Consider the following 27,590-nt stretch of genomic DNA (forward strand, 5'->3'; position numbering starts at 1 on the left):
GACCTTCTGTATTTGAAACTATTTATCAGCCGTAAGCAGCTAAGTGTTCTTACATTCATTGATAGTATGTCATTGTTTTGACAGCCAATCCATGTTCTTCAATTAAAAAGAAAAGCAATGTCTAGGAAGTTTTCACCTGAAATGTAGTGAATACAGTCATTATGTGATAGAGGGAAAATTGGAGGACTTGGGTTCTTGTTCATTCTTAGGGTTGTCAGCTGGGCGAACTTAATCAAGTTGCTCAATTTCCCTGGACCTCATTGTTCTTTATATATAAATGGGGAACATCTATTTCAAAAGCTTCTTATGAAAATTAAATGAGATAATATATGTGAAAGATGCTGCAAAATTGTAAATCATTGTATATAATTATATGACACAATTGCATTTGTTTACCTGACTGAATAGTCTTTAGGCAAAATGCTACATGAGGGCTGAGTCTGTCTCTTTTATCTTAATGATTCCAATTAAGATAGATCATAATAGCTGTGGTATATACACATAAATAGTAAATGCTCAGTAAATGCTTGTTAAAATGATTATGTAAAAGGAAGTTATGTAGAGACATGAGAAACTAAATTTTTCAGTATTTTAAGTTTAATCCCTGGGAAGGTAGAGAAAAAACTTTGGAGAAGGAAAAGTTAAAATTTATTTTACAAACATTATGTTACAAGCTCTGTTCTAGGTCCTTGCAGAACCATCTCAAGTAATCATCTGAATATCCCCAACAAATAAGAATCATTACCACTATTTTTATAGATAAAGAAAAGAAGGCACTGAAAGTTATTGAATTTGCTAATCTCACTCAGCTTGTACACGGTTCAAATCCAGCTCTTACTCTCTTCAAAGCTTGGTTTTTGGATTCTACTGCCCTTTCCTAAACACATGTAGTTGCCTTGTGTCTCTTAGTTATTCACGATGGAATAAGGAGAACCTACTTTCTACTTGTTTAAAAATAGATACCTGTCATTTGTCACTATTTTTTTTTTTTTTATTTAAAGATTTTATTTATTCAGTTTTTTCCCCCCAAAGCCCCAGTAGACAGTTGTATGTCATAGGTTCACATCCTTCTAGTTGCTGTACGTGGGACCCGGCCTCGCATTGGACGGAGAAGCGGTGCCTCGGGGCGCCCCCGGGATCCGAACCCGGGCCGCCAGCATCAGAGCGCGCGCACTTAACCGCTAAGCCACGGAGCCGGCCCTGTCATTTGTCACTATGACTGAAATTACCACTGTTAGTTTGAAGTCTCTAGAGCAGTGTGTTCCATGGAAAAATGGTCCCATGGAATGCTACACAAATAAAAGGTCACAGATGATATCCCTCTGCAGAGATTCGCAGGGTACCATAACAAGTAAGGCCCCTGAGAAGTCCTACGTCAAGGAGATCTGCTAAATTTTCTTTAGCCAAAAGTGTCCTTTGACCATAAAAGTCTTCCCCTTGCCACATAGTACCAACCAACATCCAGGGAAATGGTATTTTATACATTGGGAAATATTGCTTTAGGTCCTTCTGGGAGCGAGTGTTGTTTAACTAGATAAAACATTACCGTTATCTGAGACGTAAAAGTAGCTCACTCTACAATAGAGTTTGTTTCATTGTTCAAGCCCAGTGGTATCCTCTTTAGTGGGAAGTAAATCAGAAGGCAAAGATACAGCAGGCAGTGTTTCCCAACATAGCAGGTGCCTTGGAGAAAGGTTCTGGGCCACAGTGAGCCTTGGTTCCCTGAGAGAAGGGTTGCTGAAGTTGAGGGGATGACAGGTTGTCCCTGAGGACAAATCTACCTTCTTCGTGCTTTTACTTAAGGTCATTCCTGGGTGACTGAAGGAAATATTTTTTAAAAACAGAAAATTGGTAAGATTCTACTATTATATAAACTTGGGGTTATCATCTGGGTATAATGAGATACATGGCTTGTTGAATTCTGGGATGTTCATGGATTAATCCCTCCAGGAGAAACTGCATGTAAGGCCTAAGGCCCTTGTTGAAACATGGGTAGAGGATGTTGCCTAGTAATACATTTCTTTGTATCTGGACTAACTTCTCCCAGGAAGAGCTGATGAGGATTGTGTTGTGATTTCTTGTCAAGTGTCTCAGAAGTGGCAGGAAATTTATGAGCCAGGGAAGAATCTGAAGAACGTGGCGCTGAAGAATGTGCCACAAACCTACGCTCATTGATTCTGAAACTGCAGGGAGCAGAGAAGAGGGGAAACGCTCCGCTCCTCACAATGGTCTGTCATAGCCCTAGAGTAGGAATTTCTACCCCAAGCAACCTGCCCTGATAGGGGACAACTGTGATTATATAATTCTGCTGGAGCCTGAGGGGATAGAACGGTATTAGGAAGCTTGATTCCAGCCATTTATATTCCAAACATTCTTCAATGTAGCTTTAATAGTAATAAAGCTAATATTTCAATCTCCAGATATAGAATTCCTGTATCTATCTCTCAATCAGTTATGAACTTGGGATGGGGATGAGGGGTAGACAGACATTATTATTATTACCCCCCAAACTCACCAGAGTAATTTGCTTGCATTCCCTTGTGCAGCCCTTAGCAGGGCTTGGGGAGCAGCAAGAAGGACAGCAAGATGCCACTCGTGGGTCTAACCCCAACTTCCCTCGTAGTCACTTCACTTCATTCCAGCCCTTGAAATTCACTCAAAATGGGAAAGAGCTTTTTCTCTCCCACTTAGCAACTTGTTTTCTTTATCTGATTTTGGCAATCTTATTCTATATTCTGGGAAGTTGGACAAGTAAAATAAAGTTGCTCAACTAGAATGACATCTTGGTTCTGCATACTATTTTTAATGGCATTATTGATTGTAGACTCACAGGCACCAGGAAAGGCTAAATATCCAACCGCAAACTCAGAATATGTTCATCTGCCCTAGAAGGATAGAGATCATGCCTGACTTCTACGCTCTACCTCTGATGCCACTACTTAGTAGGCACTAAGATATTTATTGAAAAAATGAAGTAAAGGAGGGTTATTAGGCACCCCTGGGTACTTAGTGGTGAGAATTTACTACAAACTCCTGTCAGCTATGTCTTGTAGGGAGATAAGATTAGAGTCTGTAAATTATACCTGGTTCTCTTGCCTTGTTCCCTGAGATGGTATTCCCAGAGAATGAAGCCAGGAAAATGACATTACCTATTATAGCGTTGGCTTCAAATCCCACTATATTCTCCTGTAGAAATGAGGTAGACTATGTTTAAACCATGAAAATTATTTCTGCCTAGATAGGGCTGGCCTGTTCACTCTGGCTCATGCTATGCCCCATTAATCCCACCTGTTCCAGCTTGGCACTCTAAGGGAAATAGTTTGGGGCTTTTGCGGGGAGGAGAGAGAGAGAGGTGGGAGATAGTATTATTTCTTCCCAAGTGGGAGCCAATCTATGAACTGTCTCATAGTACCAACCCTACAAGAGGAAAAAAATCAAAAGTGGGCTGTGATAGTTAATTTTGTATGTCAACTTGACTGAGCCACAAGGTGCCCAGCTATTTGGTTAACCATTACTCTGGGTGTGTCTGTGAGGTTGTTTTGGGATGAGATTAACATTTGAATCAGTAGATTGAGTAAAGCAGATTGCCCTCCTCCAATGTTGGTGGGCCTCATCCAATCTGTTGAAGGCCTGAATAGAACAAAAGGCTGAGGGAGGGAGAATTCACTCTTTCTGCCTGTCTCTGACATGGAACATTGGTCTTCTCCTGCCATTGGACTCAGACTCAGACTCGGACTAGAACCTAGACCATCAGCTCCTCTGGCTCTCCAGCTTACAGATCTTGGGACTTCTAAGCCTCCACAATCACATGCCTTAATATCTATATCTGTATCTTTATTTATATCTGTATCTATATCTATATAGATCTCCTATTGGTTCTATCTCTCTGGAAAATTCTGAGGCTTGCAAATGAAAGAACCCAAAGAGAACATGTCACAACAATGCAAATTTCTTAATCTCTTTAATAATCACAAGAAAAACTTCACTCTTTAGCACCATAGCTGGTTTATATAGATGTTCTTGACCCAGACCAAAATTCCTGGTCCATGAAAAGGTTATGGTTATTAGCCTAGCAACTGAAGTGTGAGCTAAAGTCTGCCATTCAGCCTTAGAAGAAATCAGAAACAAACTAGGCATTAACTCTATTCTGAAGACTAAAGTATTTCCTTTAGAGGATGGATTCTGCCCCAAGTTTGCTTAGGAGTTTTGTCCAGGATGGGGATCTTCGCTACGAGAACTAATTGTCAAATACTCTGCACTAAATGGATTTGTGACAGATCTACTGCTTAGGAAAAGAAAGGTCATTTACTAAAGGACCTACAATTCAAAGTGGATTCTGAAATTGTAGTTGTAATTCTTAGGAGTGGCCAGATCACAGAAAACACAAGGAAAATGGTCTGTAAACACAATGAAAGTTAAAATGAAAAGTGGGATATATCATGGAAATGAGAGAGGGTTCCTAAATTTAGTTTTGGTCTTACCAGAAAGTTGCATCTCTGTATGAATAGAAATAAAGAGAGAAAGAAAAGCTTAAACATAGAATTAGACGTAAAAATAAAGAATTAAAAGATCTACAAAGGAAAAGAGATATGAGACTTAAAAGAAAAGGTAGAAATAGTAAATAAATGAACAAAGTACCAAAAATGACTCTCAAAGTTTTTATTTCACGTAAAGAAAATTCTCAAAGCTCTGACCAAATAGCTGCTTCAGAAATACTTCGTATTTTTTTATAAATGCAAATATCTAGACCCTATCCTACAAATCTCTAGACCCTATCCTACATCTGCTGACTTAAAATACCTGGGTAATACCCAGGAATTTGCATTCTCAACAAGCCTCAGGTGGTGTTTATACACTCTAAAATTTGATATTAATGCATCTTGAGTTCCTGTAATGTGTTCTAGTTCCTTGTCCATTTGTACTGATGCTTTGAACCTAGGAGTACATCTTTGATTAACCGGAACTTTAAAAACTCGATGTTCCTTTAGAGAAAGTCTGGAAAATCTTTCTAATCTACATTTGAAGCAGTGTGTTCATTACCAGAAAAGAAGGAATAGATTGATTCTGGAGAAGCAGATCCACCCTCTAAGTTTCTCTTTATTACAAGTTTTGATAGGTTTGGACCTATCTTTGTAAGACCTGGTACCCTCACGCTCCCTCAGCTTTCATTATTAGCCTCCAAAAGAGTCCCAAATTCAACAGGAAACTTGTCCTTTGAAAACTGAAGAGATCTTTTCATAAGCATGTATTGTTTTCACTTATATAAAATAAATACCCGTCGGGAAGGATTCATTTTCAAGATAAAACTGTGCAAAGCATCCAGAGATCTGCCTCTGTCACCAATGCATTCTGGGAGCTCAGGCAGGCACTTCATTCTCTAACCATTTATTTCTAATTTGTCTAAGTAGAGAGTTAGATTTAAGGACTCATAAGATCCCTTCAAACATCAACCAAATGTGTGGTTTTTTTCTGTAAAGTTTAAAATTGATTTAATTTGCAGTTATTCGTTCTAGTAAAAGCACTAATTGCCATATATTTCAAAGTTGAAAACTAGCACAGAGAATATATATTGCAAAGTTTTCCACCCTTATTTGATATATAGATGTTGCAAAGCATTTTGATGCCTTAAAGGAAGTTTGGAATTCTGAACACTTAGATAGTATAAATGCAGATCCATGCCTTCTGAGAGATGCAAGCAACTGTCAGTATTACACTGTACAAAAACAAACGGGTAAAACAGCATTTGGGGAATAATTTCATTCCGGTAAGAGAGCCTTTGTCTTAACTATATTTGTTTATAAAACATCTTAAAGAATATCCATTTCAATATTGCTACCTCCATGAATTATTTACCAAAAACATCTTGACTCCTTAGTTCTTGCACTACGTATTGTTAAAAAATCTAGATTTTATATTCCAAACATTTCACAAATTCTTTTGGTGACATTATTTTAGGAACTCTGTCCTACAATCATGTCTTCTAAACTATTTCTAAACTTTAAGTTTTAAAAGGATAAAATAATAAGGAGATAAGGTTTATATCTCAGATCTTAAAGCACATTGTAAGGTATAAACTGTACTATAGAATCTGAAAATGGAAAACACTCTCATCAGATTATCATTCAACCTCCTGCCATAACCCCACTGAGCCATCATAAAACATGGGGAGAGGAAGGATGGTAATTGTGCTATGTGATGATTATTAACATTTTAGAATTCATTCGTTATCCCAAATTCTCCCCAAGATTTTACCCAAGTTCCATAGAAGGTGACTTGAGTCTTGAATTCCCTTTGCTGTTGGTTGAATAATTCACTGTGGGTCAAAGACAAGAAAGAGCTTCCGCTGTGAAAGCCAGGAAACACAGGCCTTCCACTTAAAGCCTGGCTCTTTCTTACGTTTAAAAAAAATGATATCTGTATGTACAAAATACTATGTCTTGCAGAATTCCAACCTCATATAAATCTAAATTATTATTGTGCTTTCTAAAATATCTTCAAACAAAACCTTTCCTTCTCTAAATTGTCTATAGTAGCAAAACTGAGGCTCTGCAAACATTTCTCCCAGCACAACTGATTACACCCTCTCTCCTTTCTGTAAACTTCCTTTACAGAAAGCAGGAGCAGGGGCAACAGTCAAGCCCTTTGCAGCTGCATCATTAGCAGCTCATGTCATTATCCAGCAAGCACAGTGCTACCGGAAATCTCCCATCTCAGATCGTGAAGGGACTTGGGCTTTAATTTGCACCTGTGCATATTTCAATAAAGCAATCAACTTCAAATTAGACATTGCCAAGGTTTAGATTGCACAGGTAGGTGAGACTTACTGTGTACAGCGTATTGTCTATCCAGTAACCACTCTCTCTGGCAACCCTGCCCCCATGTGGCCAATGTACAGTAGGTATTAGGGCCAAAGAGGAGAATGGAAGGGAAACGGACTGGTTCTGGTATCATGATTAACAGTCACACATGTTTTTTTGTTCTGCATTGGAAGAGGGGTAGCTGTAGTTTAATGAGCTGGGTATTGAATACGACTTCACAGTACACGAGTTCAAATTCATCCTCTGCAGCTTAGTGACTACGTGACTTTGAGATGATCAGTTAACTTCCCCAAGATTATTTCTTCATCTATTAAAATTGGGCATAATGGCAAAAACATAGACACAAACATGAACGGATCAAAATAGAAAGCTCATGACTAGACTCACACAAATGTAGTCAACTGATCTTTGACAAAGGAGCAAAGGCAATTAAACAGAGAAAGGACAGTCTTTGTCTTTTCAACAAATGGTACTGGAACAGTTGGACATCCACACGCAGAAAAATAAACCTAGAGACAGCCCTTACACCTTATACAAGATTAACTCAAAATGGATCATATACCTAAGCATAAAATGCAAAACTATAAAACTTATAGAAGAAAACATAGGAGAAAATCTATATGACCTTGGATTTGGCAATGGCTTTTGATGATACAACATCAAAAGCATGATCCATGAAAAAAAAGTTGGTAAGTGTGACTACTGAAATTAAAGACTTCTGCTCTGTGAAAGGCATACTTAAGAGACTGAAAAGACAAGTCACAGATTGGGAGAAAATATTTTCAAAAAACATCTCTGATAAAAGACTTGTATCCAAAATATAAAATTAAACATAATGAAATTTATCTTGCATTGATGTAAAATTAAATGTGGTAGCAATTGTAAAAGTTCCTGACATACAATTGGAATTCAATAAAGTTTTGCTTAATCTGTGGCAAATTTAATAGATTACAATGCAAATGGTATTTAATTTTCTAAATGCCTCATACACAGGTTCATAAGAAGTGCTTCCTGGTGATCATGTTGGTGAATTTTATCTCATTGCTTCATTCATCTAGCCACTATTTCTCAAAGAGGGAAGCAGCTCAAAAGAATTCTCAACTTACAACATGTCTGATTCTGTGTCTGTTCTAAGAGGAATAAATTAATAATGATTCATGCTTTCTGAGAAAGACAGAAAGTGAACATCATAAATGCTTATGAAAAATATGTTGAAGATTACACAAAAAAAGTATTGGATCTAGACACACAGCAGATTGTTCCAATACTTGAAGAAAACCAAATTGTACAATCTTTAAATGATATAAAAGATCTTCACAGTATGTTTTTATCGTGTTTTAATCTCAAAGTAGTAGATTATGGGGAAATTTTATTAATATCTGATTTTTTGGAATAAGATGGGCTTCAAAATGTTCTGCTTCATTGATTCCAATCAACACAGGCTGATTGATTGACATGAAGGAGCCTAATCTATTCTGCTCCATCCCTTCTCTCAACACCTATCATTGATTCAGTTAGAGTCAGCACCAGGCAGACTGGACTTTTACTATTTAATGTGCCTTGGCTCCCTCTCCCCTGATGAAGTACAGTTTCAATGACTAGAAGCACTTTGGCTCACATTTTGTCAAAAATCTTCAGGCAGGGTCCAAGAGACAGTTAGACCCAGAGAGGGTTACAAAAGAAGACACCATGGACTCAGATAGAAACTAATACAAGTACACAAAATAATGAGGGAACAACAGGAAACCACCTAAAGCAAGGCTATTGTATAGAATATACATTGTGTCTACTGAGGCTGCATAGATTTGAATAGATAATACGTTAAAAAAAAAGCCTTCCAGAGGGAGCTAGTGACACTGGAGTTAAAATGTTTTTTTTTTTTAAATACTTTTATTTATTGTTTGTTTGTGAAGAAGATCAGCCCTGAGCTAACATCCATGCTAATCCTCCTCTTTTTGCTGAGGAAGACTGGCTCTGAGCTAACATCTATTGCCAATCCTCCTCCTTTTGTTTTTTCCCCAAAGCCCCAGTAGATAGTTGTATGTCATAGTTGCAAAGCCTTCTAGTTGCTGTATGTGGGACATGGCCTCAGCATGGCTGGAGAAGCGGTGCATCGGTGCGTGCCTGGGATCTGAACCCGGGCCGCCAGCAGCGGAGTGCGCGCACGTAACCACTAAGCCATCGGGCCAGCCCCTGGAGTTAAATCTTAAAGCAAGAAACGATATTAGAGATTATGATGCCTCTGGATTTGTTCTTTTTTCACAGGATTGCTTTGGCTAATTGGGGTCTTTTGTTTTCCCATATAAATTTTAGGATTCTTTGCTCTATTTCCATGAAAAATGCCATTGGGATTCCCATTGGGATTATATAGAATCTAAAGATTGCTTTAGGTATTGTGGACATTTTAATATATTTATTTTTCCAATCTGTGAGCATGGAATATCTTTCCATTTCTTTATATCGTCTTCAATTTCTTTCAATAATAGCTTATAGTTCTCAGTGTAAGTCGTTCACCTCTTTGGTTAAACTTATTCCTAGATATTTTATTCTTTTTGTTGTGATTGTAAATGGGATTATATTCTTGACTTCTCTTTCTGCTAGTTCGTTATTTGTCAATAGAAATGCAACTGATTTCTGTAAGTTGATTTTGTACCCTGCAACTTTGCTGTAGTTGTTGATTATTTCTAATAGTTTTTTGATGGATGCTTTAGGGTTTTCTATATATAGAATCATGCCATCTGCAAACAGTGAGAGTTTCACTTCTTCCTTTGCAATTTGGATACCTTTTATTTCTTTTTCTTGCCTAATTGCTCTGGCCAAAACCTCCAGAACTATGTTGAACAGGCGTGGCAAAAGTAGGCACCCTTGGCTTGTTTCTGTTCTCAGGAATGGCTCTCAGTTTTTCATCATTAAGCATGATGTTGGCCATGAGTTTGTCATATATGGCCTTTATTATGTTGAGGTACTTTCCTTCTATACCCATTTTATTGAGAGTTTTTATCATAAATGGACATTGGATCTTATCAAATGCTTTCCCTGCATCTATTGAGATGATCATGTGATTTTTTTATTCCTCATTTTGTTGATGTGGTGTAACATATTGATTGATTTGTGGATGTTGAACCATCCCTGTATCCCTGGTATAAATCCCAATTGATCATGGTGTATGATCCTTTTAATGTATTGCTGTATTTGGTTTGCCAATATTTTTTTGAGGATTTTGGCATCTATGTTCATCAGCGATATTGGCCTGTAATTTTCCTTCTTTGTGTTGTCCTTGCCTGGTTTTGGTATCAGGGTAACGTTGGCCTTGTAGAATGAGTTATGAAGCATTCCGTCTTCTTCATCTTTTTGGAATAGTTTTAATATTCCATTTTAATTTAATTCCAATTTAATACCTATCCTTCTTTGAATGTTTGGTAGAATTCTACAGAGAAGCCATCTGGTCCTGGACTTTTGATCTTTGGGAGACTTTTGATTACTGTGTCAATCCCTGACTTCAAAATATACTACAAAGCTATAGTAATCAAAACAGCATGGTACTGGCACAAAAACAGACACATAGATCAATGCAATAGAATTGAGAGCCCAGAAATAAAGCCACGCATTTATGGACAGCTAATCTTAGACAAAGGAGCCAAGAACATACAATGGGGAAAGGAAAGTGTCTTCAATAAATGGTGTTGGGAAAACTGGACGGCCACATGCAAAAGAAAAAAAGCAGACCATTATCTTATACTATACACAAAAATTAACTCAAAATGAATTAAAGAATTGAATGTAAGACCTGAAACCATAAAACTCCTAGAAGAAAATATGAGCAGTACACTCTTTGACATCGGTCATAGCAGCAATTTTCATATACCGTGTCTCACCAGGCAAGGGAAACAAAAGAAAAAATAAACAAATTTGAGACTACATTAGACTAAAAACCTTCTGCAAAGCAAAGGAAACCATCAACAAAATTAAAAGACAACTCACCAAGTGGGAGAAAATATTTGCAAATCATATATCTGACAAGGGGTTAATTTCCAAAATATATAAAGAACTCATACAACTCAACAACAAAAAACAAACAACCTGATCAAAAAACGGGCAAAGGATATGAACAGACCTTTTTCCAAAGAAGATATACAGATGGCCAACAGGCACATGAAAAGATGTTCAACATCACTAATGATTAGAGAAATGCAAATCAAAACTACAATGAGGTATCACCTTACACCTGTCAGAATGACTATAATTACCAAGACAAAAAATAACAAATTTTGGAGAGGATGTGGAGAAAAGGGAACCCTCATACACTGCTGGTGGGGATGCAAACTGGTACAGCCACTATGGACAACAGTACAGAGATTTCTTAAAAAATTAAAAGTAGAACTACCATACAATCCAGCTATCCTACTACTGGGTATTTATCCAAAGAACTTGAAATCAACAATCCAAAGAGATTTACATATCCCATGTTCATTGCAGCATTATTCAAAATGGCCAAGATGTGGAAGCAACCCAAGTGCCCTTCTACAGATGAATGAATAAAGAAGATGTGGTATATATATACAATGGAATACTATTCAGCCATAAAAAAGACAAAATCATCCCATTTGCAACCACATGGGTGGACCTTAAGGGTATGATGTTAAGTGAAATAAGCCAGACAAAGCAAAACAACACTGCATGATTTCACTCATATGTGGAAGATAAACAAACACCTGGACAAAGATAACAGATTAGTGGTTACCAGAGGGGAAGTGGGTTGGGGGTGGGCGAAAGGGATAAAAAGGCACATATGTATGGTGATGGATAAAAATTAGACTATTGGTGGTGAGCACGATGCAGTCTATACAGAAACTGATAAACAATATTGTACTCCTGAAATTACACAATGTTGTAAACCATTATGACCTCAATAAAAAAAAAAAAGGATATCTGAGGATGATTCAGCAGATGGTGCTGGGTGGGGCATGAGGTAGGAAGGAAATTGACATGAGCAATGGCAAAGTGTGTGGCATACCCCGGAGCTAAAATGGAGAGACTGTTTTGGCAAACACACAGGAAGAGGGTGGAAAGAAAGGAGCAAGTAAGTTGATGAGGGACCAGGTGAGTTTGCTGACAGTTTGCTCTGTCTCAAGCAAAATTACTTGAAATTTTCTCATTTTTAATTCGAAGTCTATAAGAGATCTCTAATGCCCCTGTCTGCTGTAGCATATGTTAAATCTAGAAACTTTCCTAAAAAAAGACTTTAGGATTACCTGCCTCTCCTCATCCAGCAGCTGTCAGAAAACTTGTTACCAGCTGAACCTGGGAAAAGGAGAGGTTGAATGTGGTCTCCTATCATCAAGGTTGGTGCTAAAGGGGGTTAACATTTATTCTAAGGACACATATCTGCTAATCCTTTACTTGAAATCACCCCACAGATTGAAAGCAACAGCTTCTATTCTGGAAAATATCTCAGGTCTGGATGCAGGACAAAAATAGATCTCTCTCTTCAAAACTCTGATTAGCATTCTAGATCTAGATCCTGGGTGGGTTTATTTTTTTCTTCTGCCCATAATTCCTCCCAGTCACGATATTGTCCAATGAAGGAGTTGAAGTTTTAACAGTGCTGTCTTTCCTACCAGATGATTTTGGAAGTGAATATGCTTTAAATATAATCAGCCTATTATCCAGCTCAAGGAGTAAAGTGTTCTTTTGAATTTAGCTGGCATCACACCATAAGAGCAGCCCTCCATATGCTCAAGTGCTGTAACCCGTGGGCTCCAGCCTGCTTTTGCACTGCAGATTTTTCAATGTAATTGCATGTAACACTTTATTTATAGTAACGAAAAAGTACTTAAAATCAAATTACGTAGTTGGAAATTGCATACCTCTAAACAGATGTAGAATAATTAAAAAGAAATCCAGTGTGTATGTACAGAAACTCTTTGGAATTAGCAAAATGACTTACTTCAATATCCTGCAAGGAGTTCCTCTGGCTAAATTGCTAGTCTATATTAGGTACATTAACCTAATACACCTTTCCTATGGCTTACTGGGGAATTGAAATGTAGTTTCTATGCATGTGTTTTTCTTCTTATGACCCAAATAATTCATTTAGGAGCAATATGTTTCTGTAAATTTCCTTTGCCCAGAGGTGGTTTTGGCAAGCAAGATTCCTTGCTGGGAACATCCCTTGAGGTGTTTACTGGCGGACAGAGGGTAAAAGGACGTGTTCTCAGTGTGGATAAGGAAAGTGTGGCTTTATGGGTCTATATCATTCACCGACTATCAAATTTCCCATATTACATAAATAAAAGAACCAGAACTGGAAACCCACCACACCTAAGAAATCCCTGGTCAACCTCCACGCATTTTGAGAGCAAATAGGAATAGCATGAATAATGGAAATCTATCCCTCGTGTTATTAATACTCTTAACTATTTCCTTCTGAGCCATAGCCAAAGTAAACAAACAAATACACAAACAGTTTATCAATATAGAAAGTTGATAGGTATCTTTCTCTTTGGTAATGGAATGATTGTTACATCTTAAAAGCTAACAACACGCATGACTCTAACAATTGTTATAATGAGATTTTTGCACAAAGGAAGATTCTTGTTCTACTTTGCAGTTAAAAAAAATTACTTAAAGTTAGAACTCCTGGGCTTACAGCAAAATAATCTCTTTGAAAACTCATGTTAATAACTTCAATGTTGCATTAACATAATTTTCAGTCTTTAATATATCTAGCATAATTGAAAACATTTTCAGTAATAAAAATATATATATACTATTTATACCTAGCAGGGAAGAGAAGCTGAACTTGCTATGGGTTTATTTATTACATTCAATTTTTTCTTCACAATGAAAATAATAATCCCGGCATTTTTTAAAACTCCCAACAGTTTGTACATTGTTTGGAAGCTCTTCTTCCGGTGTAACATGCCTCTCTTTCTCATTTGCATATTCTTCAGTAACCTCAACAGAAATTTAGAAACTTTGTTGCCAACAGATAGGAAGGTGACTCTGGCCCCTTCCGTTCCTTCCTCTGGCCCTGCCACATCAGGTTTATTTTTTCCTTTAGTCTGGTGCCCTCTTTCTCTCTCCTCTGCCTTCCTTCTTATCAAAACATGCTCTCAGGAATAGACCTGGTGTGAGTCATTTTCTTGTGAGCATGACCGTCAGTTGCTGCATGATCTTGTTTTCAGGCAAATAAGTTGCAGGTATCAGGAAATGGGCAAAAGAAGTGTTTTGAGGGAGGAAGCAAGCTCTTTAAAGCCCTCTCGAATCATTCCACACTTTCACCTTATTAGCCCCAGTGTAATACTTATTCTACAAGGGAGAAGGAAGGATGGTCCCCTCAAATTTATGGGTCAAATAAATCTGATGATGGGTCCTATGATCTCCATGACTCTGGTTGCACCCTCCCCCATCCCCCCAGGTGTTTGGCTGGGAAACACATTGCCCTTTGGGTTTTGCGACTGTGATCCAGCAATCTGTGACTTTTTTTTTTTAAACAGTTTTATTTATTTATTTATTTATTTATTTATTTATTTATTTATTTTGTGAGGAAGATCAGCCCTGAGCTAACATCCATTGCCAATCCTCCTCCTTTTTTTTTTCCCCCAAAGCCCCAGTAGATAGTTGTACATCATAGTTGCACATCCTTCTAGTTGCTGTATGTGGGACACGGCCTCAGCATGGCCGGAGAAGCAGTGCGTCGGTGCACGCCCGGGATCCGAACCCAGGCCGCCAGTAGCGGAGCGCGCACACTTCACCGCTAAGCCACGGGGCCGGCCCCTGGCAATCTGTGACTTTTTAATTCACTTCTCACTAATCTGTATCTCTTTTGTTACTTTCTTTCTATTCCTTAATTAAGGGACTTCTACTTCTCATACATTTTTATACTCTGTTTCTTTCTTTCCAATTTTTCCAACTGTATTCTTCTGATGCTTCATTTCAAAAGAAATGATTATACTTCATGTTTCTGATGACCAGCTTTATCATCATATAAAATAAAAGGTAATTTTAAAACAGTGGATTAATCATATGATTTATGTCGTGTCTCCCTAGCCCAGATGAGGACGCCCAATCAGAGAAGGAGTGAATGACTCAGGTAAGGTCACAAGGTAGGTGGCAGGTGGCCAGCAGCGTTTCCCTCGACACCCAGGAGTTTCCAGTCCATTTCTTGGTTGACTGAGCCATCATGCACCTGGGCAGAGAGGGCATGAGAATGATGTACGGCCAGGCCGAGGCAGACACCAAGTACCATGCAGGAGGAGGCACTCTTCTGCAGAGATGGTTGCCTGGGTCAGGCAGACCTCTCACCCTAAAAAATTTGCATTTGAAATCTCCTTCCAGGAGGAAACAGAATTGGAAGCAATTGTTCCTCTGCTTCTTTAGTCAGTCCTTTACCAAACATTTATTAGTTGTCTACCCTTTTCTGGGAACTCTTAACTACAGGGATAGGGAAATACTTTGGGGTAGGTTATGGGCTGAATTATGTCCCCCCAAAATTCTTATGTTGAAGTCTTAACCCCTAGTACCTCAGAATATGACTGTTTTAGAGATAGAGCATTTAAAGAGGTAATTAAGGTTAAATGGATAGGTCATTAGGGTTGGCCTTAATCCAATATGTCTTATATCTCCTTATAAGAAGAGGAGATTATGACACAGACATGTGTGCACACAGAGGAAAGTCCATGGGAAGACACAGGTAGTAGAAAGTGGCGATCGACAAGCCAAGGAGAGAGGCCTCAGAAGAAACCAAACCTGCTAACAATTTGATCTTAGACTTCTAGCCTCCAAAACTGTGAGAAAATAAATTTCTGTTGTTTAAGCCACCCAGTCTGTGGCATTTTGTTATGGCAGCCTTTAAGCTAATACAATGTCCAAGGATGAATATGAGATCATTATTGCCATTAAGGAGCTCACTGTACATCAGGACAGACAGAGTGGTGTGGGCCATGCTATTGGATGCATCTGCATCTCCGGGCTGCAGAGAGGAGAAGCCAACTAACTGTTTTCTCTAGGAGACTATCAATGTCTTCACAGAGAAGGTGAGATTTAAGCTGAGTAAAAGAATTAAAGCAGTTGACCCAGTGGAGAAAAAATATTTCAGGTAGCGAGAACAGAATGGGTACAATCCTTAACATGAGAAAATGCACAGTACTTTCTGAGAATCATCAACTGTGTGGCTTGCATGTTGCACAGATGGGAGATTACCAGATGAGTCTAGAAAACAAGGTTCGAGCAAAATTTTAAAATGAGTAGAGTGCTACGATAAGGAGTTTGAATTTCACACTGTAAGTTATCGAGATTTTTTATGCAAGGAAACAGAATTATATGATCTGCATTTTATGACCTAAGGACAGGCTATCAGAAAGGTAGAAGAGAGATGAACCCCAAGCCAGAGAGAAAAGTTAAAGGACTAGTACTACAGCCTAGGCAGAAATGTCAAAAACCTTCACTAGGGCAGTGGCAATGAAAATGCATGCAAAGATAGAGAAAGACAATAGTGGCAAATTCAAGAGTAAAAGAATTTCTTAAACACCTGTGCTGCCTACTATCTAGTCTTTGGGGATATCTTGAAGGAAGACATTAAAATCAGTAGGACCAGGAATCAAAGTCAAAGCGAGGATCAAAGTTCCTGCAAGTCCAAACCTCAGCCTCCCTGCTGATGTTATGACTTGAGGCCTTGTCTTCTGAGCCCATGGAAGGGATGGGGGTGGATCAGAGAGAATAGAAACAGACTATGTTTGCACAAGGAGAACTTTTACATGTACGTCAAAGTGGATACAGGCTGGAATAGCCTACCAAACAATAACATGGACTCATTCTCCCTAGAGATGGGAGAATGGTTTTGAAACCATTTCTTGCAAGATCTAGGCTGGATTCCATGAAGATAAGGCATTTTGTGCATAATGTGTCCAGAGCATTCTAAGCTCCAAATAGAATCAAAAACACACTGCCCAGACTGCGCCAATCAAAGCTCATGATCGCCACACCCTTCAGTGACTCTGAGTGAGTATATGGCTCCAAGAGTGACTCGTCCAGTAAGACCAGAGGAATGAGCAGCAAGATAATGGACATGAGAGAGTAAACACAAATGAAGGCAAAAGCATTGGAACCTTAAACTGAGGAAGAAAACCAAGAAGTCAACATGGAAAATGATGGAGCAACTGAGTGCAGGAATCAAGTAGAGGAAGCACTCGATGGTATCTAGGGCAAAAGCTCAGCCTCTGGTTTCCCTCTATCCTTTTGCAACTTGCATACATTTCCCAATACTTGCTTCCCAGATGAGAATTCGAGGACAAAATGATGCTTGCTGGTCTCCCTTTCAATGCCCCCATTCATGACCTTAGACCTCCAGCATTCCTAAAATTCTAAGTCTCTTCTCTGCAGTACAGTTATCTGGGTACAGGACTAGGGCTGAAGTGAGGGCTCTAGAATAGGCAGAAGAGTGAGGCGAGCCTGGCAGAGGGGTGCACTCAGCCTCCTTCAGAGGGGAAGAGAGGCAGGGTTTTGCTTCTAGGCTGGAGAGAGGGTTTAGCCCCTCTCCTCTAACACAGCCAAGCAGCAGTACTGACAGACTCCCTCCCAGAGGAACCACAGAGTGAAAGAGAGTATCTTGGAATCAGAATCTTGAGGGGAAAGTGTCTTCAGTTTGGCACATTCTAAATTAGAACCCTCCCTGTCTTCTATAACATATCATGATCAAAAATTTACATTCCCATTCTTTCTGGTAGTTCCTGGTCTCCGAAACTCCACTCTAGGTAAGTGGAGATTTTCCTGTTCCCTATTGTCTTGTAAATGCCATTCCCAACCCTTGTTCTCCTCCTGTTCCACACTTGATCATAGCCCAGGAAATCATCAGAAACTTCTTCCCTAAAAGTAGTGAGCAAATGGATGTTTAACATGCTCATGTGTGCAAATGCCTGCAATTGATTTACAGTACTTGGCTGCTATACTGAGGAGGTGAGTCCGGCTGAACCAGCTGGTCGTGGTCTAGGCTCCCACTGCCCAGCATCAGCCTCCGCAGTACATCTGCCTCAATTTCTTTTTAGGACTATGATAGTCAGGGTTGCAGTCCAAGAACATCTCCTCTAATAAACCAAACTACCACAGCCTGAAGTTTCATCTTAGCAAGCAATTACTTTCTTAGTGCACTGAGTCTAAAGGTACTGCTAGGATCGAGAGGCTTCTATGGATCATAAAGAAGGTCACCGCCATGAATCTGAATTATAAGGGAGTTATGTGTAAGGCAGATCCTGGTCATCACCGCTTTACTCCCAAATCCAAACACATGTGAAACCAGGGTAGCCTCAGAGGGAAAAGAGAGACATAAAAGAGCAATAAGTCACTGAGAGTTGTGAGGAAGAGGAAAAGAAATTAGAGAGAGAAGGTGCTGTTGCCAAGCTTACAATTCTAGTTTCTCGGTGACCACTTTTATTCAGAAGTGCTAACTCTACTCCTCCATCCTTGCTGCCTTCCAGACTCACTGCTCGATCCCTTGGTCTCTATACCAATGCGGAGTCTTTGGAAATTGCCCTGATTTAGGAAATTCTAGAGTCAGCAGCTTTAGTTATTATATATGAAGCTTCATTTTAAGGAATTCAGAAGAGAGCAAGCCAGTTCATTAGTGACTACCTTAAATCTCTTCCATGGAAACTGACCAAGAAGGCATTGACATTCCCCTCAATTTGTCTAAACCTTAGACAGGTTTTTTCCTGACTATAGGTCCCTGACTTCCCTTTTCTTGGAGCATTTACTTTAGAAAACTTGCAATTGTAAATTCTTTCTCTGCTACTTTGAGATGTAAATCTTCTCCCAGCCTCTTGCCAGTTTTACAACCCAGGAATGTCTTTCTCGTGGACTGGGAGTCATCCCTTTGAAATGTAATCATCAAAGAAAATCACGGCCCCTATCTCCCAGTCTCTCTGGGAGGATAGGAGCCTACCTTAGGTAATCGACAATTAGCAAACACAGATGGCCTAATCACCTTGAGGAATCTCCCCTTAACTTCCTCCAGTACCTTTCCACTAGCTCACTCCAGCACTTAAAAACTCTCCCACCTTTTGTTTCAGTGAAGTTGAGTTTAATCTCTCCCCTCCACCATAAGTGTCTCAAATAAAGTCTTCCTTGCCTGTCTAACTTGTCTGGTGCAATTTTTCTTTAGTATAACCCAGAATTCCAAACTTGTGGATATGTTTTGAATTAATTTCCTGTGTTATTAAGTCTAAAAAATTTAATTATTGGATTCACGCCATTATACATTTATCAAAACCCATAGAATGTACAACACCAAGAGTGAACCCTACTGTAAACTATGGACTTTGGGTGACAATGATGTGTCAATGTAGATTCATAGATTGTAACAAATGTACCACTCTGGTGGAGGATGTTGATAGTCAGGAAGCTGGGGGAGGGGGCAGGGAATATATGGGAACTCTCTGTACTATTTGCTCACTCTTGCTGTTAACCTAAAACTGCACTTTAAAAAGGCTATTATTTTTAAAGGTTGTTTGTTTGTTTGTTTAAACAAAACAAAAACAAATTCATAGATATAGAGAACACATCAGTGGTTACCAGAGGGGAAGGGGGTTGGGGGGTGGGTGAAAGGAGTGAAGGGGGGGTCAAGTGTAGGGTGATGGATGGCAGCTAGATTTTTGTGGGTGATCACTTTGTAGTGTATACGGATGTTGAATTATAATGTTGTACATCTAAAAATTATAAAAAGAAATTTAATTGTGTTGGATTCTTATATTACCTTCAATGAGTGCTTCATGGTCCTTTGGAGAGATTAGAGCAGAATCCATTAAACATCTCACTGAGAATCCAGAGCCTGAATCCAGTAGATCTAGCTCCTGAATCTTGTATGAGTATAAACAACTTCCTTTAAAACAGTAAGTTGGTCAAAAGTTAGACATTAAGTTTTCCTGCATGTGTTTTACAAACCCCGAAGGTGGACTGAGGAGATCTGAGTGTCTTATGAGAACTTGCTGCAGACTGAGCTCCAGATCCATGCAATGCTAAGCAGACAGGATCAACTTTCGTTTCAGTTAGTAGATATTCTTAAACATAAAAATACCTTAGACATGAGACAAAACATAGAAAGATTTGCTTAAATATATGTAGCCACACATCCTTGCAAAATGACTGTAACTTTAAGATTTTTAAAATTTATACCATGCAGCAACTTTTAATTTCTTTTCATAGAGCCTATCCTCCTTCACTTCCTGATTTGATTTTTTAATCAAATATCTGATTGACACTTATTTTTCTACGGCAGCTTCCAGTTTATTATGGTTTAGTTTTCCTGATTTAACTCCTGTGAAATTGAAGGCTCTCTTGTGCTGGGCTATATGCAGCTATCTACGTCCAAGTAGAATAAGACTGGTCACTGCTTAGTGAGCTCCTCTGCTACGCTGCAGACTCCTATTGCCCTAGATAAAGACAGAGAATCCCATGTGCAATTTCTTCTTTTATGTCCTCCTATTTAATTTGCCATTGTAAAGGGCATATTACTAAATGTTTCCTAAGGAAAAGGAGATTATGTAACAGAAAACTAGATCCCTATGAATTGTTAAATCCTTAGCGGGCACTTTGCTGTCATCATTTCACCTTTAAACAGAGGCTATAACATTTACAAACCACTGTGTGACTTACGTGAGTAAGAACACTGCCTGGCTATTTACGGAACCAAATTGCCTTGAGAGAGGGGAGTGAAATCCCCTCTCACATTAAAATGCTCAGAAGCAATTAGCTGTGCTGTATATAGTATAATCGAAGGAAGATTATAAAAGAAAATAAGAATTATGTTCAAACCGAATCAAATTGTGTCCTAAGTAGATGTAGGTTTATGTTCACATAAACAAAAATATTTTGGTAGATAAATTACTTCATTTCTAGGCTTGTTTTTTTTAATTCACAGCCTGCATTTGCTTAAAAATTCATGAAGAGTGTTGAAAATACCTTTTTTCTCAAATTCTTGATGGCCCGCTGAAGAGAAGTCATGATTCAGATGAGTTTTAATTTCCTTTTAGGCTAATGACAAAACAAAAATTCAGTTAATTAGCATGAAATTACCTCTTATCACTCTCATATTAAATAACTCAGAATCTTAACTTGTGAGCCATTTTTATACAGTATGCATTTGTATTTGCAATACTAATATCCATGGAGAGACGATCATATTAAACTCATTTTGATCATAGAGCTTGATCCATTGTACAGTATTGCTCATATTATTTGAAAGTCAGGGAAGACCAAACACTGCCTCTCAAAATCCTGCCCATGCTTCGATGCTAAGCTGTCGTCTATGTCCTCAAGTCTTACCTGATTCTCTCCCTATCCATCAGCCCAGTCCTGAGCTCTGTAGCTCTGTGGGAGTACTTAAACTATTCTACTTTGTATTGTAACTTTGTATATAAAATAACTTTGTGTGTATATGTATATTATAACCTTATACATATAATGTTTTCTTTACACACACAATTGCATGTTTAAGTGCAAGTTCTTAGATATCAGCCTGTAAGTCTAAATTTTCTATAGCATCTGGTTCAGAGCTTCATGCATAGTAGGCTCTCAGGGAATGAATAAATTACTCCACATTTCCAGAAACCCATAAATACGTGGAATTAACTTTATTACCACATAAGCACCCTATTTTCTAATTCCCTCTTTTCCTCTTCCACAAAACTCAACAAACACACATATACATAACAAATATGGACACTTCTAAAACCATTTTCCTTTGCTCTTTTTCATTCTCTTTTTTATTTCATCTGCTGCAAAAGATGAAATATTAACCATAAAGATGCAGAAAACACCAAATGCCCAAACCAAGCTTATTCAGCCAGATCTACAGAGAAATACACTCCCAGCAGGTAACTGTTGTCAATCAATCCACATATATTCATTATATCCCTACAATGTGCCAGGCACTCTCCTCAGGTAGGGACACGGTGCTGAGCAAAACAGACAAGGTGTCTGCCTTGTAGTGTTTGCAAACCTACTGGGGAGATAGACACTAAGTAAACAAAAAATACCAGTATAATTACAATTCTGGTACATGATATAGAGAAAAAGAAAATGACACTAAGAGAGAATTATATTAGGGAGGACTCACTTCAGAATAAGTGTTCAGGGAAAACTTCTCCGAAGAAGTACTATTTAAGTTGACATTTGAAGAATGAACAATAACTAGTTGGGGAAAGGGCGTTTAACACACACAAAACAGCATGTATAGAGACTTATTGAAGAATGCAGTGTGTTTTAGGAACTGAAATTTAGTGAGAGAGAGAGAGAGAATAGCATTTCTGTAGATTGGAGAGAAAGGCAAGAACATAATCGTGCTGAGCCATGAATGCCTTGGTGAGGCGTTTGAAAAGACAAGACTGGCTATTGTGTAGACAATAGAGTGGGAGCAAAATTGAAGAGCGGAGTGATGTCAACAATCTGACAGCATAGGAAGCCTTAGACCTTCCTTACCCACACAAACACACCAATTCAGCAACATTTCATGGCTGAATTCCCTTTGAGGAGAAATTAGAAACTAATTGGAAGACTGCTGCACTCTGAGAGAATGCAAAACCAGACTCACCAAAACCGGTATGGAGATTCAGGACACCCTCTTGCCAGAGACTCTGCCCCCAGTTCAGTGCCATTCAATTAGGAAGAGACCCCCTACCTCATACCTTCTCCCAAGGGAGAGAAGTGGTTGGTTCCACACTCAGCACCCCAACTTTTCCAAGGTGGCTTACCAGAGGACTGGTTTCTGTCTTAGAGCTCTGATAGATCCAGCACAGTCTAGCCTCCCAGAAGAGAAAGGAGGTGACACCTTGGGCTAGTAGGCACCATTGATCCTCCAGCTCAGCACAGAGCAAACAGATGAAAAATCCCAGCTCTCAACTTCCACTTGAGGATTGAAAGGATTGATCCATGCATCGGCATTCACACTTTTCTGGGGCTGCCCAAAAAACTAACATCCGTATCACCAGTCTAGGAGCTCTAACAGGTCCAGTGCCGCCTAGAAGCCTGGGGGAGAATGGAGGCAACAGCTTGGGCTGGTAGATGCCATAGCTACCCTTCCAGCTCAGCAGAGAGTGAGCAGACAAGTAGACTAAACCACAGCTGTCTGATTCTCTCTGGGGAGGGAAAGAGTTGACAGGGGCTCCCAGAATCTCTGGCTGGGCTCACTGGTGGGGAACGTCTCCTATATTAGGTCAGGCCATAAAGACTGAGAGATGTGCCTGCTTTGTCTAACATGTAGATACCAATACAAGAGAGTCAAGAAAAATGAAGAAACAGCCAAAGATGTTCCAAAGAAACAAATTAAATCTCCAGAAACCAACCCTAATGAAACAGAATTACATGATTTACCTGACAGAGAATTAAAAATAATTCTCAGAAAGATGCTTACCGAGGTCAAGAGAACAATGCATGAACAAAGAGAGAATTTCAACAAAGAGAAAGAAAATATTAAAAAGTACCAAACTGAAATCACGGAGCTGAAGAACCCAGTAACTAAACTGAAAAAGTCACTAGAGGGTTTCAACATAATTCTAGACCAAACAGAAGAAGGATCAAAGAATTTGAAGACAGAGCACTGGAAATAATTGTCAGAGGAGCAATAGGACTTAAATGACACAATCAGATAGATTAATATATGAATCATGGGAATCCTGGAAGGAGAAGAGAGAGAAAATGCAAGAAAGCTTATTTAGAGAAATACTGAAAACTTCCCAAACCTGGGGAAAAAAAGAGACATCCAAATCCAAAAAGTCCAAAAGACATCAAATAAGATAAAGCTTAAAAAATCCACATGAAGACACATTAAAATCAAATTGTCCGAGGACAAGGAGAGAATTTTGAAAGCAGCAAGAGCAAAGTGACTTGTCACATACAAGGAATCCCCACCACCATCACCATTAGACTGTCAGTGAATTTTTCAGCAGAAAACTTGCAGACCAGAAGGGAACAGGGTGATACATTCAAAGTACTGAATGTAAAAAAATTAAAAATGCCTACCAATAATACTATACTCGGCAAAACTGTCTTTCAAAAATGGAGAGATAGGGGCTGGCCCAGTGGCATAGTGATTAAGTTCATGCTCCATTTTGGCAGCCTGGGGTCCACAGGTTCAGATCCTGGGTGCGGATGTACACACTGCTCATCAAGCCATGCTGTGGCAGTCACCCCACATATAAAGTAGAGGAGGATGGGCACAGATGTTAGCTTAGGGCCAATCTTCCTCAGCAAAAAAAAGAGGAAGATTGGCAACAGAAGTTAGCTTAAGGCTAATCTTCCTCACAAAAAAAAAAAAAGGAGAGAGAAAGGCTTTCCAGACAAACAAATGCTGAGGAAGTTCATTAACACTGGACTTGCCTTACAAGAAATGCTAAAGGCAGTTCTTTAAGTTGAAACAAAAGGATGCTAAAAAGCAACATAATAGCATAAGAAAGTATGAAACTGATTGGTAAAGGTAAATATATAGACAAATATAGAATATTATATTACTGTAATTGTGGTGAGTAAATCACTTTTAATTCTAATACAAAAGTTAAACACAAAATATTAAAAGAACTATAATAAAAAAATGTTAGAAGATACACAATAAGAATAGTTGAAAGTTGTGGCAAGAAAAACATAATGTGTGTGGAGACAAGTTAAAGTGTAGAATTTTCGTATGCAGTTGAACTTAAGTCGTTATCAGCTTAAAATAGGCCATTATAAGATATTTTATGTAAACTCAAAGGTAACCAAAAGAAAATATATATAGAAGTTACAAACATACAAAAAATAAAGAAATCAAAGCACATCAGTACAAAAATCAACAAAAAACAGAAGATGGCAAGAGAAGAAAAGACAGACAAAATAACAAGACTAACAAAACAACTAATAAAGTGGCAATAATAAATCCTTACCTATCAACAAATTCTTAAGTGTAAATATACTAAATTCCCCGATCAAAACACATGAAGTCACTGAATGGATGAAAAAACAAGATCCAACTATATGCTGTCTACAACAGACTCATTTTACATTTAAGGACACACACAGATTGAAAGTGAAAAGATAGAAAAAGATTTTCCATACAAATAGTAACTAAAAGAGCACAGATGGCTATACTTATATCAGACAAGATAGACCGTAAGTCAAAAACTGTCAAAAGAGACAAGAAGGATATTATATAACAATAAAAGGATCACTCCACTAGGAAAATATAACAATTACAAATATATGCACCCAACATCAGAACCTCTAAATATATAAAAGCAAACATTGACAGAACTGAAGAAAAAAGTAGAGAGCAATACAAAAATAGTAGAAGACATCAATACTTCACTCTCAGTAATTGACAGAACATCTAGAAAGACCAATAAGAAAAGAAAGAGGGGAATAACTCCATAGACTAAGTAGACCTCACAGACATATACAGAACTTTCCACCCGACAGCAACAGAATACAGATTCTTCTCAAGTACACGCGGATCTTTACTCAGGATGTATCACACGTTAGGTCACAAAACAAATAAGAAGATTGAAATGGTACCAAGTACCTTTTCTGACCACAGTGGAATCAAACTAGAAATCAATAGCAGAAGGAAAACTAGAAAATTCAAATCTATGTGGATATTAAACAACACATACTTGAACAACCATTGGGTCAAATAAGAAATAGAAAAGGAAATTAGAAAATATCTCGAGGCAAAAGAAAACAAAAACATATACACCAAAATGTATAGGGTGTACCAAAACAGTACTGATAGGGAAGTTCACGGCAATAAACGCCTATGTCAAAGAAGAGAAAAATATCAAACAACCTAACTTTATACCTCAAGGAACTAGAAAAATGGCAACAACCTAAACCCAAAGTTAGCAGAAGAAAGGAAATAACAAAGATTAGAGCAGAAGTAAACAAAATAGAAAATAGAAAAACAGGGGCTGGCCCGGCGGCATAGCAGTTAAGTCCATGCGTTCCACTTAGGCGGCCCGGGGCTCGCTGGTTCACATCCTGGGCGCACACCTACTCATCGCTCATCAAGCCATGCTGAGCCGGCATCCCACATAGAAGAACTAGAAGGACCTACAACTAGGATATACAACTACGTACTGGCGCTTTGGGGAGAAAAAAGAAAAAGAGGAGGATTGGCAACAGATGTTAGCTCAGGGCCAATCTTCCTCAAAAAAAAAAAAAGATAAGAAAATAGGAAAGCAATAAAAAAATTAACTAAAATAACAGTTGATTTTTTGAAAAGATAAAATTGACAAATCTTTAGCTAGACTAAGAATAAAGAGAGAAGGCTCAAATGAATAAAATCAGAAATGAAATGAGACATTACAACTGTACCACAGAAATAAAAAGGATTATAAGAGACTGCTATGAACAACTATATGCCAAAAAACTTGATAACCTAGAATAAATGGAGAAGTTTTAGAAATATGCAACCTACCAAGACTGAATTATAAAGAAATAGAAAGTCTGAAAGGACCTATAACTAGTGTGAAGATTGAATCAGTAATCAAAAACTTCCCAAAAAAGAAAAGCCCAGGACCAAATGGCTTCATTAGTGAATTCTACCAAACACTAAACGAAGAATTAATGCCAACTCTTCTCAAAATCTTCCAAAAAATAAGAGAGGAGGAAATACTTCCACACTCATTCTATGAGTCCAGCATTAACCTGATGCCAAAGCCAGACAAAGACACCGCAAGAAAATAAACTACAGACCAATATCCCTTATCAATACAGATGTGAAAATCCTCAACAAAATACTAGCAAACAGAATCCAACAGCTTGTTAAAATGATCATACACCATGACCAAATGGGATTTATTCCAGGAATGCAAGAATGGTTTGACACATAAAAATCAATTAATATAATACACCCCATTGACAGAATAAAGGAGAAAAACCATATGATCATCTCAATAGAAGCATAAAAAGCATTCAACAAAATTTAACACACTTTCATGATAAAAACTGTCAACAAATTAGGTATACAAATTTTTTTTTATAATTTTATTTATTTATTTTTTTCCCCCAAAGCTACAGTAGATAGTTGTATGTCGTAGTTGCACATCCTTCTAGTTGCTGTATGTGGGACTCGGCCTCAGCATGGCCGGAGAAGCAGCACGCCGGCTCGCGCCCGGGATCTGAACCTGGGCCGCCAGCAGCGGAGCGCGTGCACTTAACCGCTAAGCCATGGGGCCAGCCCAACAAATTAGGTATAGAAGGAACATACCTCAACGTAATAAAGGCCATATATGACAAACCCACAGCTAGCATTATACCCAACTGTGAAAAATTGGAAACTTTTATTCTAAGATCAGGAACAAGGCAAGGATGCTCACTCTCACCACTTCTACTCAACGTAGTAGTGGAAGCCCTAGCCAGAGCAATCATGAAAAACTAAAAGAAATAAAAGGCATCCAAATCAGGAAGGAAGAAGTAAAATTTTCCCTGTTTGCAGACAACATGGTTTTTTATATAGAAAACCCTGAAGACTCCATAATAAAAACTGATAGAACTAATACATGAATTTAGTAAAGTTGCAGGATACAAAATCAACCTACAAAAAATCAGTTGTATTTCCATACACTAACTCTGAACTATCTGAAAATGAAATTAAGAAAACAGTCACATTTGTAATAACACAAACAAGAATAAAATTCTTAGGAATAAACTTAACTGAGGAGGTGAAAGTCTCATATGCTGAAAACTACAAAATATTGATGAAGAAATTAAACAAGGCACAAACAAATAGAAAGACATCCCATGTTCATTGAT

General features: G+C 38.3%; 1 long non-coding RNA gene across 1 annotated transcript in view; it reads left to right on the top strand.

The window, feature by feature from the left end:
• LOC147916127 (uncharacterized) overlaps positions 1–27,590 on the top strand; it is a 48,135-nt gene that overhangs the window by 11,258 nt on the left and 9,287 nt on the right. The window contains exon 2 of the long non-coding RNA XR_015553359.1: positions 14,871–14,913. This is a non-coding gene — a long non-coding RNA (uncharacterized LOC147916127). The remainder of the gene's footprint in view (positions 1–14,870; positions 14,914–27,590) is intronic.

The sequence above is a fragment of the Ceratotherium simum genome, chromosome 10 (genome assembly GCF_057802395.1).
Source record: "Ceratotherium simum simum isolate JZ-2026a chromosome 10, ASM5780239v1, whole genome shotgun sequence".
In the NCBI taxonomy this organism is placed as follows: Eukaryota; Metazoa; Chordata; class Mammalia; order Perissodactyla; family Rhinocerotidae; genus Ceratotherium; species Ceratotherium simum.